Below are 17,536 nucleotides of genomic sequence, written 5' to 3' on the forward strand. Positions count from 1 at the left end.
TGGTAGGGGACCTCTGCATGAATCTTTCCTCGCTCTCCATTCTCTGTCAGTTTTCTCACTCCATTTGGTGCTTGGCTGAGTTCTTTATCTCTTCATTTAATGTTTTAGGGTTTCAGGATTGTTGTATTCTCTGTTTGGCTTAGTTTTTTGGATCTTTGCTGTGGAGGGACGGCGTGGTGCTTCTGCCTAGAGTGCCATTTTTCCGTAACTGTCCCCTTCCATCTTCTTCTGATGCTTCCTGTGTTGTTTAAGATTTTCCCTGTAGAATTCTTCACTATTGCAACTCGAGGCTTGAATTATTTCTTCTGTTCTATCAGCTTGAGAAATGCTGAATGTGTTCTTCCCTTATTGGTTTTCTAACTCCAGCTCTTTGCATATGTGATTATATTACTTTACTTTGTCTTCTCAAACCACCCATTGAAATCTTCCTTTCAGCTCTTTTACTTTATCTTTTCTTCCTTTTGCTTTAGCTACTCGACATTCAAGAGAAAGTTTCAGTCTCTTCTGACACTATTTTGTCTTTTCTTTCTTTCCTGTTTTTTTAATCACCTTTTGCTTTCTTCATGTATGATGTCCTTGATGTCATTTCACAGCTCGCCTGGTCTTCATTGTTCAAAGTGTCAAATCCATTCTTGAGATAGCCTCTAAATTCAGGTGGGATATGCTCAAGGTCGTATTTTAGCCCTTTTGGACTTGTTCTAATTTTCTTTAGTTTAACTCAAACTTCCATATGAGCAATTGATGGTCTGTTCCAGTTGGCACCTGGCCTTGTTCTGACCGATGATATTGAGCTTCTCCATTGTCTCTTTCCACAGATGTAGTCGATTTGATTCCTGTGTATTCCATCTGGCGAGGTCCATGTGTATAGTCGCCTTTTATGCTGGTCTTGTAAACTTCTATCACACGGTCTCCAGCATGGTTTCTGTCACTAAGGCCATATTTTGCAACTACTGATCCTTCTTCTTTGTTTCCAAGGTTCAAGTTCCAATCACCAGTAATTATCAATGCATCCTAATTGTATGTTCCATCAGTTTCAGACTGCAGAAGTTGGTAAATATCTTCAATTTCTTCATCTTTGGCTTTAGTGGTTGGGGCATATGTTTGAACAATTGTCGTTTTAACTTGTCTTCCTTGTAGGCATATGGATATTATCCTCTCACTGACCATGTTATACTTCAGGATAGATCTCAAAATGTTCTTTTTGACGATGAATGTAACAACATTTCTTTTCAAGTTGGCATTCCTGGCATAGTAGACCATATGATTATCTCGTTCAAAATGGCAAATATCTGTCCATTTGAGCTCACTAATGCCTATCATATCGATGTTTATGCAATCCATTTCATTTTTGTCTATTTCCAATTATCCTAGATTCATACTTTGTACTTTCCACCTTCAGATCATTAATGGATGTTTCCAGCTGTTTCTTCTCATTTTGAGTGGTGCCACATCAACAAATGAAGGTCTTGAAAGCTTGACTTCATCCATGTCATTAAAGTCGACTCTACTTTGAGGAGGCAGCTCTTTCCCAGTTACATTTTGAGTGTCTTCCAAACTGGCAGCTCTCATCTTCCGGCGCTATATCAGACAATATTCCACTGCTGTTCATAAGGTTTTCATTGGCCAATTTTTTCAGAAGTAGACTGTCAAGTCCTTCTTCCTAATCTGTGTTAGTCTGCAAGCTCTGCTGAAAACTGTTTACCACGGGTTACCCTGCTGGTATTTGAAATACCAGTGGCATAGCTTCAAGCATCACAGCAACATGAAACCCACCACAGTACAAAAAAAAAAAAAAAAAGATAGGTGGGCGTGCATAAGTATAAAGGTTAAAATTAAAATATGGAGGAGTATATAACATGAAACACTCATCCACATTTTAATTTTAAATGCATACCATGAAACCTCCACATGTCTGTGAGTTTTTTTGTACTGTGGGGGTTTTCGTGTTTCTGTGATGCTGGAATCTATGAGACTGGTTTTCAAATACCAGCAAGCTCACCCATGACAGGTAGGTTTCAGCTTAGCTTTCAGACTAAGACAGACTAGGAAAAAGGACGTAGTGACCTACTTCCGAAAAAAAACTCCAGTGAAAGCCTTATGAATAGCAGTGGAACACGGTCTGATATAATGCCTGAAGATGACTTCTTCAGGTTGAAAGACACTCAAAATACAACTCGGGAAGAGCTGCCTCCTCAAAGTAAGATAAACCTTAATGACGTGCATGGAGTTAAGCTTTCAGGGTTTTCATTTTCTGCAGTGACACAACTCAACATGAGAAGAAACAGCTGTAAACATCTATTAATAATTTGAACTTTGAAAGTACAAATTATGAATCTAGAGAAATTGGAAATTGTCAGCAATGAAATGGAACTCATAAACATTGATATCCTAGTCATTAATGAGCTGAAATGGATTGGTATCGGCCATTTTGAATAAGACAATCATGTGGTCTACTATGCCAGGAATGACAACTTGAAAAGGAATAGTGTTGCATTTATCGTCAAAAAGAAAATTTCAAATAGGAATCAACTGGGTTTGGTTTTTCGGTTTTATCCTGAAATACAGTGATGTCAGTGATAGGATAATATCCATATATCTACAAGGAAAACCAGTTAATACACTATTATTCAAATTTACGCACCAATCACTAAGGCTAAACATGAAGAAATTGAAGATGTTTACCAACTTTTCAGTCTTCAAGTGCTCAAACATGCAATCAGGATGCATTGATAATTACTGGTGATTGGAATGTGAAAGTTGGAAACAAAGAAGAGGGATAAGTAGTTGGAAAATATGGCCTTGGTGACTGAAATGACATCTGAGATCACATGATAAAATTTAAAAATCAAGGATTTATTCACTGCAAATACATTTTTTCAACAACATAAACGGTGACTATACACGTGGATCTCGCCAGATGGAAAACACAGGAATCTAATTTACTACATTTGAGGAAAGAGATGGGGGTAAAGCTCAATATCATCAGCTAGAACAAGGCCAGGGGCCAACTGTGGAATAGACCATCAGTTGCTCATATGCAAGTTCAGATTGAAGCTGAAGAAAATTAGAACAAGTCCACAAGAGCCAAAATACGACATGAAGTATATCCCACCTGAATTTAGAGATAATCTCAAGAATAGATTTTACTTTTGAACACTACAGACTGAAGACCAGGAGAGTTGTGGAATGATATCAAGGAGATTATACACGAAGAAAGCAAGAGGTCATTAAAAAGATTGGAAAGAGACATGACCAAAATGGATATCAGAAAACACTTTGTTGGTTTTGAACGTAAAATAGCTAAAGTGAAAACAAGAAACGATGAAGAAAAAGAGTTGAACAGAAGATTTCAAACGACAGCTGGATAAGTAAGACAAAGTAAAGTAGTATAAAGACATGTGCAAAGACCTGGAGTTAGAAAACCAAAAGTGAATAACAAACTTGACATTTCTCAAGCTGAAAGAACTGAAGAAAGCATTCAAGCCTCTAGTTGCAATATTGAAGGTTTTTACAAGGAAAGTCTTTATTGTACATTAGATAAAGGTTTACATAACCTATAGTTTCTCATTAAAGAGTTAGTACACGTATTGTTTTATGACATAGGTTAACAACCCCAAAACATGTCAACACTGTCCTTTCTAGAACTTGAGTTCCCTATTACAAGCTTTCTTATCGCCTCCTGCCTTCTAGTCCTTGTCCCTGGGCTCTTGTGCCCCATTAGTCTCGTTTTCTTTTATGAGCCTGTCTAATCTTTGGCTGAAGAGTGAAACTCGGGAGTGACTTCATTACTGAGCTAAAAGGTGTCCAGGAGCCATGCTCTCGGGATTTCTCAAGTATCTGTCAGGGCTGTAAATCTGGTCTTTTTGTTAGAATTTTGTTCTACATTTTTCTCTAGCTCTGTCTGGGACCGTCTGTTGTGCTCACTGTCAGACCAGTCAGTGGTAGTAACCAGGCACCATCTAGTTGTACTGGACTCAGTCTGGTGGGCGCCGTGGCAGTTGTGGTCCTTTAGTCCTTTGGAATAATCTTTCCCTTGTATCATGTTTTCTTGATTTTCCCTTGCTCCCAAAGTGGTGAGACCAGTGGAGTATCTTAGATGGCTGCTCACAGGCTTTTAAGATCCCAGACACTACTCACCAAGATAGAATGTAGGATTTTTTTTTTTGTTAATAAACTATGTTATGCCAATTGAGCTAGCTGCTCCCTGAGATCATGGTCCCCACAGCCCTCAACCTAGCAATCTGGTCCCTCAGGGAGTTTGGATGTGTCTATTGAGCTTCATGACCTTGCCTTGTACAAGTTGTGCTGACTTCCCCAGGATTCTGTACTGTCTTACCCTTCACCAAACTTACCACTTATCTATAGTCTATTTAGTGTTTCCCTCATCACGCCTCCCCTCCCTGGTAACCATCAAAGATTGTTTCTTTTTTTGTGTAAACATTTTCATTTGTTTTTACAGTAGTGGTCTCATACAATGTTTTTTGTTTTGTCATAGACTTATTTCACTCAGAATAATATCCACCAGATTCATCCATATTATGAGATGCTTCACAGACTGACTCATCATTGTTCTTTATCGTTGTGTAATACACCTTTGTGTGTATGTACCATAGTTTGTTTATCCATTTATCTGTTGATGGTCATCTAGGTTGTTTGTATCTTTTTGCCATTGTGAACAATGCTGTAATGAATATGGGCTTGCATATGTTTATTCGTGTGGCGGCTCTTATTTCTCTAGGATACAGTCCTAGGAGTTGGATTGCTGGATCATATGATATTTCAATTGCTCTGTTTCCAAGGAAGTGCCCTAACGTTTTCTAAAATGGTTGTATCATTTTGCATTCCCACCAGTAGTGGGTAAGAGTTCTGATCTCCCCGCAGCCTCTGCAACGTTTATTATTTCCAGGTTTTTTTGATTCATGTCAATAATGCCAGAGTGCGATGGTTTCTCATTGTGGTTTTGACTTGCATTTCTCTAATGCCTAGTGATAGCAAGCATTTCCTCAAGTATCATTGGCTGCTTGAATGTCTTCTATGGTGAAGTGTTTGTTCATTTCCTTTGCCTATATTTTAATTCGATTATTTGTCTTTGTTGTAGAGGTGTTGGATTTTCCTGTAGATTTTAGAGACTATAACTTTGATTTATAATTGCCAAAATATTTTCCCATTCTGTAGGTTCTCTTTTTACTCTTTTGGTGAAGTCTTTTGATGAGCATAAATGTTTCCTTTTTAGAAGATCCCAGTTATCTAGCTTATCTTCTGGGGTTTGTGTGTTGTTGGTTATGGTTTGCAACCTGTTAATGCCACGTGTTAGGCATCTAGCTTTGATCCTATTTTTTCTTCTATGAACTTTATACTTTTTGGCTTTATATTTAGGTCTTTGATCCATTTTGAGTTAGTTTTCTTATGTGGTGTGAGATATGGGTCCTGTTTCATTTTTTTTGCAGATGAACTTCCAGTTTGGCCAGCACCGTTTGTAAAAAACGACAGTCTTTTCTCCATTTGATGGACTTTGGGTCCTTGTTGAAGATCAGGTGACCATAGGTGGATGAGTTTACATCTGGGTTCTCAGCTCTGTTCCATTGGTAAATGTATCTGTCGTTGTACCAGAACCAGGCTTTTTGACTACTAAAGCTGTATTATAAGTTCTGAGGTCAGATAGTGCATGTCCTCCTACTTTATTCTTCTTCCTCAATAGTGCTTTACTTATCTGGGGCCACTTCCCTTTGCATATAAATTTAGTGATTATTTTTTCATCTCTTAAAGAATGCTGTTGGTATTTGGATGGGGACTGCATTATATTTTCAGATTGCTTTGGTTAGAATTGATATCTTTACAATGTTGACTCTAGCTATCCATAAGCCTGGTATGTTTTATTTGCATTTATGTAGATCTCTTTTCTTTTCTTGCAGTAGTGTTTTGTAATTTCTTCGTATAGTTCTTTTACATCCCTGATTAGATTTAATCTGAAGTATGTCATTGGCGGGAAGCTTTTATAAATGGTGTTATTTTCCTGATTTCCTTTTTTTAAAATCTGTTTATTGATGTATAGAAATCTAACTGACTTTTTTATGTTTATCTTGTATCCTGCTATCTGTTGAATCTTTCTATTAGTTCTAGTAGTTTTCTTCTACATTCTTTAGGGTTTTCTACTTATAGTATCGTATCATCCACAAATAGGTACAGTTTAACTTCTTGGTTACCATTTCGGATACCTGTATCTCTTTTTCTTGCCTTTTTGCTCTAGCTAGGACTTCCAGCACAATGTTAAATAGGAATGGTGATAAAGGGCATTCTTGTCTTGTTTCTGTTCTCAGTAGGGAATGTTTTCAGCGTCTTTCCATTAAGAATGATGTTGGCTATTTGTTTTGCATAGATGTCCTTTATTATGTTGAGAAATTTCCCTTCATAATCTATTTTATTCAGAATTTTTATCATGAATGAGTGTTGGACTTTGTTGAATACATTTTCTGCATTGATTGAGATGATCACGTGATTCTTTTATTTATGTGATGGACTGCGTTGATTGATTTTCTAATGCTGAACCATTCTTGAATACCTGGTATGAATCTTACCTGTTCCTGGTATATTATTTATTTGATGTGATGCTGAATTCTATTGGCTACAGTTTTGTTGAGAATTTTTGCATCTATATTCATGAGAGATATGGGTCTGTGATTTTCTTTCTTTTGTTTTTTTCTTTTGTAGTGTCTTTGCCTGGTTTTGTTGTCAGGAATATGCTGGTTTATAGAATGAATTGAGAAATGTCGCTCCCTTTTCTATGTTCTGAAATAGTTTAAGCAGTACTGGATAAGCTCTTCTCTGAATGTTTGGTAGAATTTTCCAGTGAAGCCTTCTGGGCCGGACTTTTTGAATTTTTTTTTTTATTTTAGTTAAGATGAAGGTTTAAAGAACAAGTAGTTTCTCATTAAACAGTCAGTACAATATAGTTTAATGACATTGGTTAACAACCCCAGGAAATGTCAACACCCTCTCTTCTAGACCTTTTTTTTTTTTTTTGGTGAAAATATACATAGCCAAAGTTAAAGCATTTCAAAAATTTGTACAAGTGAATTCAGGTACATGGATTACATTCTTCCAGTTGTCCTGTTATTCTCACTATCCTTTTCCAAATTATTTCATCACCATTATATTCAACTCACTGTCCCCTTGGCTATCTATCAAACCTTTTGAGTTGTTGTCAATTTGATCTCACAAAGATAATTCTTTTTTTTGTACCTTAGATGAAGGTTTACAGAACAAATAGTTTCTCATCAAACAGAACACATATTGCCCTATGACAATGGTTAAAAACACCCATGACATGACAACACAGTCCTTTATCAACCTTGGGTTCCCTATTGCCAGCTTTCCTGTCCTCTCTTGCCTTCTAGTCCTTGTCCCTCGACTGCGGTGCTTCATGAGTCCCATTTTGTTTTATAGAGCTGTCCAATCCCCGGCTGAACGGTGAACTTCTGCAATGACTTCACCACTGAGCTAAAAGAGTGTCTGGGGGTCATACTCTCGGGGTTTCTCAAGTCTGTCAGAACAGTAAATCTGGTCTTTTTTGTGTGTGTTAGAATTTTGTTCTACATCCTTCTCCAGCTGCCTCCAGGATTATCTGCTGTGATCCTGGTCAGAGCAGTTAGTGGTGGTAACCGGGCACCATCTAGCTATACTGGACTCACTCTGGTGGAGGCTGTGTTTAGCTGTGGCCTATTATTCCTTGGAACTAATCTTTTCCTTGTATCCTGTTCTCTTCATTCTCCCTTGCTCCCCAAGGTTTGAGACAAGTGAAGTGTCTTAGATGGCTACTCACAGGCTTTTCAGACCATAGCTGCTACTCACCAAGGTAGAACTTAAAGCATTGTCTTTATAAACTGTGTTATGCCAATTGAGCTAGATGATCCCTGAGACCTTTGTCCCCACAGCCCTCTGCCCAGCAATTCAGTCCCTCAGGGAGTTTGGATGTGTCTGTGGAGGTTCCATGAACCAAAGCTTTTTATTGTTGGGAGATTTTTATTTTTTAATTATCTTTTCAATGTCTTCTCTTATTATGGGTCTGTTCAGATTTTCAACATCATTTCGTGCTATTTTGGATAAGTAGTGTGTCTAGAAATTGATCCATTTCCTACAGGTTTTCAAATTTGTTGGAGTATAGTTTTTCATAATACTCTGTTATGATCTTTTTTTATTTCACTTGAGTCTGTTGTAATGTCCACCATTTCATTTCTTATTTGTGTTATTTGTGTCCACTCCTGTTTTTCTTTTGTCAGTCTGGCCAGTGGTTTGTCGATTTTATTGATTCTTTCAAAGAACTATCTTTTGGTTTTGTTGATTCTTTCTACTGTTTTTCTCTTCTCTATTTCATTGATTTCTGGTCTGAGTTTTATTATTTCCTTTCTTCTGGTGGCTGAGGGCTTTTTTTTTTTAATTGCTGTCCTCTATTTGTTCAAGTTGTGTAGGTAATGTTTTGATTTTCTCCCATTCTTCTTTTTGGATGTGTGCATCTATTGCTATAATTTTTCCTCTGAGGACTGCCTTTGCTGTGTCCCAAAGGTTTTAGTATGACGTGTTTTCATTCTCATTTTGTTTAGAATTTTTTTTTTAAATATCATCTCTGATTTCTTCTATTATCCACTGGTTTGTAAGCAGGGTGTTATTCAGTTTCCATGTAATTGATTTTTTTCCTTGCTCTTCCTGTTAATTTTCACCTTGTTGTTGTTGTGCTCAGAGAAGATACTTTGTATTATCTCAGTGTTTTGAATTTTCTTGATGGTTGCTCTGTGGCTTAAAATGTGATCTATTCTGGAGGAACTTCCATGTGCATTGGAAAAAAAAAGTGTAGCTTACAGGTGTTGGGGGGAGTGTTCTATTATATGTCTATGTGGTCAAGTAGCTTAATTGTGCCCTTTAGGTTTTCTTCATCTTTGTTGAGTTTCTTTCTAGATGTTCTGTCCTTTACAGAAAGTGGTGTGTGGTTGTCTCCTACTATTATTCTGGAACTGTCAGTTTATCTTTTCAGTACCGTTAGAGTTTGTTTTATGTATTTTGGAGCACTGTCAGTGGTTGCATGGATATTTATTATGGTTATGTCTTCAAACCGGATTATCTTTTTAAATCATAATATAGTGCCCTTCTTTATCCTTTATGGTGGATTTTCTTTTAAATTCTATTTTTTCAGCGATTAGTACTGCCACTCCTGCTCTTTTTTGGTAGCTGTTTTCTTTATATATATATATATATATTTCCATCCTTTACTTTTTAACAATTTTTTTCTAATTTATTTATTTATTTACCGTTGAAGTTAAATGAAGTTTACATTTCTAGTCTCCCATACAATTTTTTAATGCATACATTGTTATGTGACCCTAATTACCCCATTATGTGACAACACACACCTCCTTTTGTCCCTAATTCCCCATGACCATTCAACCAGCTCCTAACCCTCTCTGCCTTCCCATCTCACCTCTGGACAGAAACTGCCCCTTTGGTCTCTTGTATCTACATAACTAAGTGGCGCACTCTTCACGAGTATCACATTATGTCCCACAGTCCAGTTCAGTCCCTGTCTGAAGAGTTGGTCTTTGAAATTATTTTAGTTCTGGGCTGATAGAGCCCAGGGCCCATGCTTTCCGGGGTGCCTCCACTCTCAGTAAGACCATTAGTCTGGTCTTCTTACTAGAATTTGAGATCTGCACCTCATCCTTCTGCTGTTCCATTAGGGACTCTCTGTTTTTTTCCCTGTCAGGACATTCATTGGTGGTAGCCGGACACCATCTAGTTCTTCTGGTCTCAGCTGATTATGTCTCTGGCTTATGTTGCCCATTCTGTCTCTTTGGCTACTACTTTCCTTGTGTTTTTGTTGTTCTTCATTCTCCTTTACTCCAGGTGATTGGGACCAATTGATGCATCACAGATGGCCGCTTGCAAGCTTTTAAGACCCTAGACACCACTCACCAAAGTAGGACACAGAACATTTTGTTAATAAGCTTTCCTATGCAAATTGACCTAGGTGTACCCTGAAACCATGGTCTCCCGAGCCCTCTCCTGCTACTCTGTCTCTCAAAGTATTTGATTGTATTCAGGAAACTTCTTAGCTTTGGTTTAGTCCATTTGTGCTGACTTCCCCTGTAATCTGTGTTGTCCTTCCCTTTGCCTAAAATAATCCTTATCTACTATACAGTTAGTGAATAACCCTTACCCTCCCTCCCCACCGTAGTAAACATCAAAGAATGTTTTATTCTGTGTTTAAATCTTTTATTGAGTTCTTATGATAGTGAGCTTATACAATATTTGTCTTACGTGACTGACTAAATAAACTCAGCATAATAAATTTCATCTTCCACCATGTCATATGATGTTTCACAGCGTCATCATTGTTCTTTATCATTGCATAATATTACATTGTGTGTATATACCGTAATTTGTTTATCCATTGATCAGTTGATGGGCACCTAGGTTTTTTCCATCTTTTTGCTATTGTGAACAGTGCTGCAACGAGCATGGGTGTGCATATATCTATTCATCTCACAGCTTTTGTTTCTCTAGGATATATTCCAATTAGCAGGATAGCTGGATCGTATTGTACTTCTATTTCTAGCTTTTTAGGGAAGTGCCAAATCGATTCCTAAAGTGGTTGTACATTTTACATTCCCAACAGTGCATAAGTGTTCCAGTCCCTCCACAACCTCTCCAGCATTTATTATTATTTTTTTGTTTTGTTTTTTGGATTAAGACTAGCCTTGTTTGGGAGAAATGATATCTCATTGTAGTTTTGATCTGCATTTCTCTAATGGCAGTTAGCCACCTGTATATCTTCTTTGGTGAAGTGTTTGTTCGTATCTTTGCACATTTTTTAATTGGGTTATTTGTATTTTTGTTATTGATGTTTTGCAGTATCTTCTAGATTTTAAAGATCAGACGCTGATCGGATTTGTCATAGCCAAAAATTTTTTCCCAGTCTGCAGGTTGTCTTTTTTACTCTTTTGGTGAAGCCTTTTGATGAGAATAAGTGTTTGATTTTTAAGAGCCCCCAATTATCTAGTCTCTCCCAGTGCTTGTGCACTGTTGCTTTTGGTTCATATTGTGTTTATGTCATGTATTAGTGCTCCTAGCATTGTCCCTATTTTTTCTTTCATGATCTTTATCATTTTCAATTTTATATTTAAGTCTGTGATACATTTTGAGTTTGTTTTTGTACATGGTGTGAGGTATCAGTCTTGTTTCAGTTTTTTGCAGATAGATATCCAGTTTTGCCAGCACGGTTTGTTAAAGAGACTGACTTTTCCCCATTTAATGGACTTTGGGCCTTTGTCAAATATTAGCTGCTCATAGGTGGATGAGCTTATATCTGGATTCTCAAGTCTGTTCCATTGGTCTATGTATCGGTTGTTGTACCAGTACCAGGTTGTTCTGACTACCGTGAAAATATAATAGCTCCTAAAATCAGGTAGTGCACGGCTTCCCACTTTCTTCTTCTTCTTGAGTAATGCTTTATTTATTTGAAGTCTGTTTCCTTTCCATATGAAGTTGGTGATTTTTTTCTCCATCTTATTAAAAAATTCTGGTGGAAATTGTATCTGGATTGCGTGTATCTGTAGATTGCTTTGGGTAGAATTGACATTTTCACTATGTTGAGTTTACCTATCCATGAGCAAGGTATATTTTTCCACTTATGCAGGTCTCTTTTAGTTTCTTGCAATAGTTTCTTGTAGTTTTCTCTGTATAGATCTTTTACCTCTCTGGTTAGATTTATTTCTAAGTATTTTATCATCTTGGGGGCTATTGTAAATGGTATTGATTTGCTGATTTCCTTTTCAAGGTTCTGTTTGTTGTTTTAAAGGAATCAAACTGATTTTTTTATGTTTATCTTGTGTCCTGAAACATTGCTGAAATCTTCTATTAGTTCTAGTAGTTTTCTTGTGGATTCTTTGGGGTTTTCTGTGTATAGGATCATATCATCTGCAAATAGAGATACTTTGATTTCTTCCCTACCGATTTGGATGCTTTTTGTTTGTTTTGCTAGCCTAATTGCTCTGGCTAGGACCTCCAGCACAATGTTGAATAAGAGTGGTGATAGAGGGCATCTTTGTCTTGTTGCTGTTCTTAAAGGGAATGCTTTCAAAGTGTCTCCACTTAGGATGATGTTGTTTGTTGGTTTTGTAAAAATGCTCTTAATTATATTGAGAAATTTCCCTTCTATTCGTATTTTGTTGAGAGTTTTTTTTTTTTATTTTTAATGATGAAAGGGTGTTGGACTTTGTCGAATGCCTTTTCTGCATCAATTGATAAGATTATGTGGTTCTTGTCTTTTGTTTTATTTATTTGAGGTATTACATTCGTTGTGTTTCTAATGTTGAGTCATCTCTGAATGCCTGGTATAAATCCCAGTTGGTCATGGTAAATTATTATTATTTTTTTTGATATGTTGCTTAATTCTATTGGCTAGATTTTTGTTGAGGATTTTTGCCTCAATGCTCATGAGGGATATTGGTCTGTAATTTTCCTTTTTGTTTTTTCTTTGCCTGGTTTTTGTATCAGGGTTATACTGACTTCATAGAATGAGTTTGGGAGTATTCCATCCTTTTCTATGCTCTGAAATACCTTTATAGAAGTGGTGTTATCTCTTCTCTGTAAGTTTGGTAGCATTCTCCAGTGAAGCCATCCAGGCTGGAGCTTTTTATGTTGGGAGTTTTTTTAATAACCTTTACAATCTCTTCTTATGTTATAGGTTTATTTAGTTGTTCTACCTTTGTTGTGTTAACTTAGGTAGGTAGTGAGTTTCTAGAAATCTGTCCGTTTTCTCTAGTTTTTCAAATTTGTTATTTTACAATTTTTCGTAGCAATCTGTTATGATTCTTTTAATTTCTGTTGGGTCTTTTGTGATATCCATCTCATTTCTTATACGGGTTATCTGCTTCCTGTCCACTTTTTCTTTTGTCAGTTTGGCCAGTGGTGATCAATTTTGTTGCTCTTTAAAAAAAAACAGCTTTTGGACTCCTTAACTCTTTCAATTGTTTTTCTATTCTCTGTTTCACTTAATTCTGCTCTATTTCTTATTATTTCCTTCCTTCTGGTGCCTGTGGGCTTGTTTTGCTGCTCTCTTTCTACTTGTTACAGTTGTAGGGTTAATGTTTTGATTATGGCCCCTGCTTCTTTTTGGGTGTGTGCATTGATTGCTATAAACTGACCTCTGAGCAGTGCTTTTGCTCTGTCCCAAAGATTCTGGTAGGATGTATTTTCATTCTCTTTTGATTCTTTGACTTTCTTTATTCTGTCCTTAATTTCTTCTATGATCCAGTGGTTTTAGAGCAAGGTGTTGTTCGGTTTCCATGTGATTGATTTTTCTCCTGGCTTTTTGTGCTGTTGATTTCCACTTTTATGTCTTTATGGTCAGAAAAGATGCTTTGTAATATGTCGATGCTTTGGATTTTGTTAAGGCTTGCTTTATGCCCTAATATGTGGTCTATTCTGGAAAACGTTCCATGTGTGTTGGAAAAGAAAGTATACTTGGCTACTGTTGGCTGCAGTGTTTTGTATATGTCTATGAGATCAAGTTGGTAGACTGTAGCATTTAGCTCTTCTTCTGTGTCTTTGTTGAGCTTCTTTCTGGATGTTCTGTCCTTCACCAAAAGTGCCGTGTTGCATTCTCCTACTACTATTGTGGAGCTGTCTATCTCTCTTTTCAGTGATGTTAGAGTTTGATTTAGGTATTTGGGAGCCCTGTTGTTGGGTGCGTAAATAGTTATTATAGTTATGTCCTCCTGGTGTATTGACCCTTTAATCATTATATAGTGCCCTTCCTTATTGTCTGTGGTGGATTTTACTTTAAAGACTATTTTGTCAGAGATTAAAATTGCCACTCTTGCTTTTTTTTTTTTTTTTAGTGTTGTTTGCTTGATATATTTTTTTTCATCTTTTGAGGTTTAGCCTGTTTGTGTCTTTAAGTCTAAAGTGTATGTCTTGTAGGCAGCATATAGATGGATCATGCTTTTTTATCCAAACTGCCACTCTCCGTCTCTTTATATGTACATTAAGTCCGTTTACATTCGGTGTGATTATTGATAGGTATGAGTTTAGTACTGCCATCCTGATGTCTCTTTTTGTGTGTTGTTCACAGTTTCTTTGTTCCCCTTAATTTTCCGTGCTGACTCGTTTTTCTTTCTGTTTTTTTTTTCATTGTTGTTGATTTTGTGTTTGCTGAGTCTTTATATTTTTCTTGTTTTTTATTTTGATTTGTAGGATTGTTAAATTTCTTTGTGGTTGCATTAATATTTACCCTTATTTTTCTAAGTTTACACCAGCCTTTTATTACTTCATATCACCTTGACTTCCTCGCCATATGAAAAATCATTGTGTGCATTTTCTTAAGTCCCTCTTTTTTGTTTTAGTGTTGTCCCTTTTGACATATTGATTTCTCTGTTTCCCTATTTTCAGTGTTTTATCTATGATGTATTTTCTACTTCCCCATCTGAGTCAATATCTGGTTGCTCTCTCCTGTGGTCTAGTCTTGCTTTGTTATCTGATGTTATTGATTATCTAACTGTAGAACTCCCTTTAGTATTTCCTGTAATTTTTGTTTGGTTTTTGCAAATCCCCTAAACTTCTGTTTATCTGGAAATGCCCTAATTTCACCATCATATTTGACAGACAGTTTTGCTGGGTATATAATTCTTGGCTGGCAGTTGTTTTCTTTCAAGGCTTTACATATGTCATCACATTGCCTTCTTGTCTGCATGGTTTCTGCTGAGTGGTCCGAGCTTATTCTAATTGACTCTCCTTTGTAGATGGCTTTTTTTTTTAATCTCTAGCTACTCTTAAAATTCTCTCTTTATCTTTGGTTTTGGTAAGTTTGATTGTAATAAGTCTTGGTGACTTTTGGGATCTACCTTATGTGGGGTTCGATGAGCTTCTTGGATAGATATCTTCTCATCTTTCATGATATCAGAGAAGTTTTCTGACAACAAACCTTCAATTTTCTCTGTATTTTTTGTTATTACTGTCTGTTCTGGTACTTCAGTCTCTCATAGGTTATTTCTCTTGATAGAGTCCCACATGACTCTTAGAGTTTCTTCATTCTTTTTAATTCCTTTATCTGATTTTTCCTCAAATAAGTTGACATCAAGTGCTTTATCTTCAATGTCACTAATTTTAACTTCTACTGCCTCAATTCTGCTCCTATGACTTTCCATTGAGTTGTCTAATTCTGAAATTTTATTGTTAATCTTCCGGATTTCGAATTGCTATCTCTCTATGGATTCTTGCAGCCTATTAAATTTGTCATTATGTTCTTGAATAACTTTTTTAAGTTCTGCAACTATTTTGTCTGTGTTTTCCTTGGTCATTTCTGCATTTTGTAAAATTTCCTTTCTAATTTCTAGGAGAGTTTTTATATTACTCTTTTGTATTCTGCCTCTGTTAATTCCAAGAAATTCTCTTCCTCCAGAGAATTTATAAATTCTTCATTTTGGTAGCTTGCTGAAGTCATCATGGACTGCCTCTTTATGTGATTTGATATTGACTGTTGTCTCTGACCCATCAATAAGTTATTATAATTCTATTTTATATTTGTTTAGTGGGTCCTAGCTTCTTGTTTTGTTTTGTTTTGATATGCTCCTATAGGCTGCTCGTGTGTGCTAGTTTGATTATTGGTGCCTTTGAAGCTCTAACATCCTGTCACCAAGTAGTTATTTATGTAACTAAGTATGTGCACACAGGATTCTGTTAAATTTTACTAGTATGAGTTCAGCTCAGGTGTCCAGGCAGTCGGTCACCAAGTGTGTGGTTCAGGCTCTCACCTACAATCATAGAGAGGCACAGGTGATTGGTGTAGGCACTGATATCTGGCTGTAGTAAGGAGTCACGCACTGAGCCAGGCAGGGGGCTGATGGCTGCCCCTGAGAGTCTGAAAGTAAAGCGTGTCTCTATTCCCTAGAGAGAGTAGGTTGGTGAGTTTTGCAGCCGGGCTATGAGCACCCCACTCTGTTGTCTGTAAGGCTCGAGGGCACCACTTTTTATTGGACTCCTGTAGCAGGTTACTAGGTGGTTTAGGTGACGCCACCAGTCCTCAAGCCCCTGGTGCAGATCGGTAAATGTGCCTGCTTAAAGGGCAGGGCTGTGTCGAGGGTCACAAATCTGCCACTTCACAGCTGAAACCGTTGAAGTTAAACTTCAGATGTTTACCCTGTAGTACTGTGGTAGTGAGGGCTTACGCTGTTGAGATGGGTCCCCACAAGTCTAGAGAGGGGGGTAAGGCACTCGAAGTCTGCGGATCCCTCATGCCTGTGCCTAGCAAAGGAGTTGTTCTGACGCTGAGTTCCTGGCTTAGGGGAGCCAGTAGCTTATATGTTCCCTCTCCAAGGCCAGGAGAATGGGTCAGAGTGCCTTTTGGGATCTATTTCCTGTCCAGCGGACTCCCAGTGCAGAGTGGGGAGGGAGGAGGTAAAAGGGAGAGAGGTTTTTCCCAAACTGGCTTTTTAAAAAAAAATCCCCGTGAAATGTTGCACACATGTACTTATCTTTAGTCACTTGGGAGCTGCTTTTCACTGGTTCAGAGTGTCCAAGCAGAATCTCTACTGCCAGATCTCTCTCGATGTGGAAACTGCCTCCTGAGCACACGTGCAACTGTATGCCTGCTTCACTGTGTACCTTGGAGCCAGTCAGGGTTGAAGAGCTGAGGCTCCAGCTGCAGTCCAGCACTTCTTGCTTCTTCAGAACCATCTCCCTCTCACCCCGCCACTCAGTCAGATTCTTCAACTTTGCCTTGTTCAGGGCTCCTAGATATTCATCTACAATCAAATCACTTTTTTTCCAGGTCTTTGTTGTAAGAGAGACATAGGAAGCCATCTGACAACTCTGCCATCTTGGTCCTGTCTCCATTTTTAAAAAATTTATGTGCTTGTTTCTAAGATGTGTCTCTTGTAGGCAAAATATTGATGATCCCTGTCTTTTTTCATCCATTCTGTTACTCTCTTTTTATGGATGCATTTAAGCCATTTACATTCAGTGTAATTATTGATAGTTGTGAATTTATTTCTGTAATTTTGTAGTGCTTTTTATTAGTGCTGACGTTTTCTTTCTTCCTTTTACTCTCCTGTGCTAAATTCCCTTTTTTCGTGATTGTTTTTCCATTTCTTTTGGTTTTCTAGATTTTACTGAGACTTTATGTTTTTCTTTTTTATTTTTATGAGTAGATTTGTTAACTTCTTTTTTGGTTATTTTTAAATTTACCATTACATTCGTAGGTTTGAACTGATATTATTACTTTTTATGGCCTTGCATTTCTCTCCATTACAAGGTTCTATATCTATACTGTTTATTCTCCTTTTTATTGTTCTGTTGTTGTTTTCATTTAAGGACTAATCTCTCTGGTTCCCTGTTGTAATCCTTTTGGTTTTGGATAATCCTTGAGAGTTCATTTCCTAGATTGGAATCTGGCTGCTACGGCCCTGAGTCCTAGATTCAACTTGTTATCTGATGCTGTTTGTTGTCAGACCTAGGACTCCCTTTAATAATTCTCGTAAGTTTGGTTTGG

Source organism: Trichechus manatus, unplaced genomic scaffold, assembly GCF_000243295.1.
Source record: "Trichechus manatus latirostris isolate Lorelei unplaced genomic scaffold, TriManLat1.0 scaffold00053, whole genome shotgun sequence".
Lineage (NCBI taxonomy): Eukaryota > Metazoa > Chordata > Mammalia > Sirenia > Trichechidae > Trichechus > Trichechus manatus.